Genomic DNA, 3,852 nt, shown 5'->3' with positions numbered 1-3,852 from the left:
TCTTATAAACAATACATTGTAGACCTTTAATCCACTCTGATATCCACTTTCATTTTCTGGGAGAGTTCATCCCATTCACATTCAAAGTTATGATTACTAACTGTGTATTTCCCTTCACCCTGTTTCCTTCCTGTTTATAGTTTCCTTTCTCCTTTCACCCTGTCCCTCCTTACCAGTGTTTTGCCTTTCATTATAACCTTCCTTTTTCTTCCTTTTTGCTTAAAGGATTTTATAGTATATAAAAAAAAACACAAAATAATAAAAAAAGGATCGGTCAACATGAATTTTTGGAGTCCTTTCCAAAATTCTTTGTACCCGATAATCAAGCAGGCTTGCCTTCTTTCCTCTTTTCATTCAGCCTCCGGATTGTCAGAAATTGTCTTCTGAGTTCATAAAATGAGGCTTGCTCTGCCAGATACAATTCTCTGAATTTATCCAAGTTGTAGAAACAAGCTTTTACTATGCATCTACCAAAATATCTCTCATTCAGATCAATAACAGTTTCAATTCCTTATTCAACCCTTTCAAACTCTAAAAATATTCATACAGTTTTATCATCAGGAGCACTAGGCATTTCAAAAATTACACATTTTCCAACTTTGCCATATTTTCGCATTCTTCTTTGGTTTCACCTTCTAGATCCCCATCTACTTCTCCAGCACCCACCATGTTCCTTAGCAGAACCACTTCAGTAGGACATTTAAGGATCTCAATTAATGCATTTGAATCTGATTTGTTAGATGCATCTTTCTCTGTAGCATCAATCCTTGATCATGTTTTCCAAGACCCTGACCTTCTCAGAAATTATCCTTCTGTATGATGAGCAATGATACCACCCATATTAGCAAGGAAGGAATTACTGAGCCCTGTTGAGGATCATGGTCTTTTTTGTTCATCATACATAGGGGAGGAATAACAGCTTTGGAAGACTGTGAACAAGGTCTTAACTCCTCTTCAAATGGAAACTTTCTGGATAATTCTTTGTTTTTTTCCACAAGAAAAGTTGGTAGTGCAATGGCAGCATTTCCTATACTTTCTTTCTTCCTTTCTCATACATAATCTTCATCTTCATCAGAATCTGCATCTGATCTCTCAAAAAAGACTAGCTTCATGCCTGTTTTTATAAAGCCTCTTTTCTCTTTCTTCAATCTCTTTTTGCTTTTCAGCTCCCTGATGTCTTTGGAATTTCTCCTTTTGGTGTTTTACTACTTTCTCATAATCACTAGGAAACATGGTTTCATAGTTATTGCTAATGGAATCAAAACTTCTCCTGCAGAAAATCTACTAGCCACAGGCTCCTTTAAGCCTGCTGCAACATAAGGTGGAGTATCTATGATCTGCCAATCAGATCAATCACTGGAACAAGGACTATACTTTGTTTTGTTCTCTGACTCTGCTTGGGTTAAAATGGCCTTCTTGACTTGCAGCTGAGACTGTAGCAGTTTGAAATTTTTGGACTAGCCTTCTGTTTTTGAATCACTGGTCTCCACTCCCAAGTTATCATATAAGGACGATTTTTCTTCTTTTTCAAAACCAGGTAGCGTGCTGGCTTTCTCCATTGGCCAGAGCAGCAGCAGCAGCAGCAGCAGGGCTGGAGATGATTAGAGCTAGCTAGCAACAATATGCCCCCACTTCCCTCCCTTTTCTTTCCCCTTCCCTCTCCACTTTCTTATAGGCCAAGATAAATGTCAATATTCAATTGAGTTTGGTATGTTATTCCACATCAAATCTGATGAGAATAAGATTCAGACTTACCCAATCCCTTCTTTCTCTCTACTTAATAGGTCTTTTGCACTAATTCAGATGATGTAATTTATGATATAATTTATCCTATTAAGGATAGCCTATTAAGGAAAGCCTCCTGCTTTCTTTTTCTTCCAGTATAATACTTTTTTTAATCCCTTAACTTTTTATATGATTACATCAAATCAACTTAGAATCATATCTTCTATGTATATTCATTTTAACTGCTCTGATAGAGATAGAGTTCTCAAAGTTACAAATATCTTCCTATTTAGGTGTGCAAATAGTTCAACCTTATTGAAAAATAATGCTTGTTTGTTTTTTTCTGTTTCCATTTTAACACCTCTTTTTTACTTTTTTTTTCTCTTTTTTTAAAATAAAGCTTTTTATTTTCAAAATGTATGCATGGATAATTTTCAACATTCACTCTTGCAAAAACTTGTGCTCCAAAATTTTTTTCCTCCTTTTCCCCCACCCTCTCCACTAGATGGCAAGTAATCCAGAATATGTTAAACATGTAACATTTCTCTTAAATCTTGTATTTGAAGATCTAATTTTCTGTTCAGCTCTGGTCTTTTCATCAGGTAAGTTTGAAAGTTTCTTATTTCATTGAATATCCATTTTTACCCATGAAAGATTATGTTCAATTTTGCAGGATAGTTGCATATTGGTTATAATCTGGAATTGCCTTCCAGAATATAAAGTGTGTTCTATCTTTTAGTGTAGAAGGTATCTTATATACTGACTGTGGCTCCTTGATATTTGATTTTTTTTTTTGATGGCTTGAAGTACTTTCCTCTTGACCTGAAGGAATTTTATGACAATATTCTTTGGAATTTTCATTTGGAATTTTTGTTCAGGAAGTGATTGATGAATTCTTTCAGTGACTATTTTATCTTCTTGTTTTGTGGTATCAGGACAGTTTTCCTTGATAATTTCTTGAAGGATGCTAACCAGACTTTTGTTTTATCATGGCTTTCAAGTAGTCCAGTAATTCTTTTTTTTAATAGCTTTTTATTTAAAAGTTATATGCATGGGTAATTTTATAGCATTGACAATTGCCAAACCTTTTGTTCCAATTTTTCCCCTCCTTCCCCCCACCTCCTCCCCTAGATGGCAGGATGACCAATACAGGTTAAATATGTTAAAGTATAAATTAAATACAAAATAAGTATATATGTCCAAACCGTTATTTTGCTATACAAAAAGAATCATAGCCCACTAATTCTTAAATTATCTCTTCTGGATGTATTTTCCAGGTCAGTTGTTTTTCCAGTGAAGTATTTTGCATTTTCTTCCATTTTTCATTCTTTTGATTTTGTTTGATTTTTGATGTCTCAGAGTCATAAGCTTCCATTTGCCTAACTTTAATTCTTAAGGAATTTTCTTTAGGTACTTTTTGTACTTCCTTTTCCATTTGGCTAGTTCTACTTTTTATGAAGTTGTTTTCTTTAATGGATTTATTTTCCCCCATTTGGCTAATTGTACTTTTCATTTTTTTTTAATACTTCTTTTCTTCAGTCAATTTTTGTCCTTCCTTTTCCAAACTGTTGATTATCTCTCTCTTTTTAGTAATAATTTTTTCAGAGTACATGCAAAGATAGTTTTCAACATTTACTCTTGCAAAATCTTGTGTTACATCTTTTTCTTCTTCCCTCCCCTCTCCTATAAAGCTAGTCAACCAATATAGGTTAAACATGTGCAGTTCTTCTAAATATATTTTCACATTTGTCATGCTATACAATAAAAATCAGATCAAAAAAGAAGAAAAATTAGAGGAAAACAAGAACAACAAAAAGGTGAAAATAATATGTTGTGACCCATGTTCAGTGCCCATAGTTTTCTCACAGGATGCAGATTGTTCTCTCCATCACAAGTCTATTGGAATTGATCTGAATCACCTTGTTGTTGAAAAGAGCAAAGTCCATCACAGTTGATCATCATTATTCTTATTGTTGCTGTGTACAATGTTCTTTTGATTCTACTCACTTCACTTAGCATCAGTTCATGGAAGTCTCTCCAGGTCTTTTTGAAATCATCCTTCTGATCATGTCTTATAGAACAATACTATTCCATTACATTACCTGTACCATTAACATATTCTGCCAT

At 34.0% G+C, this 3,852-nt stretch overlaps 1 pseudogene; it reads right to left on the bottom strand.

The window, feature by feature from the left end:
* Positions 1–322: 322 nt before the first annotated feature.
* On the bottom strand, positions 323–1,559 carry LOC100930728 (annotated as a pseudogene).
* Between the last annotated feature and the right edge of the window lie 2,293 nt (positions 1,560–3,852).

Source organism: Sarcophilus harrisii, chromosome 6 (genome assembly GCF_902635505.1).
Source record: "Sarcophilus harrisii chromosome 6, mSarHar1.11, whole genome shotgun sequence".
NCBI classification, from domain to species: Eukaryota; Metazoa; Chordata; class Mammalia; order Dasyuromorphia; family Dasyuridae; genus Sarcophilus; species Sarcophilus harrisii.
The sequence above is the reverse complement of the archived record's forward strand: the minus strand, read 5'-3'. Positions and strand labels throughout refer to the sequence as shown.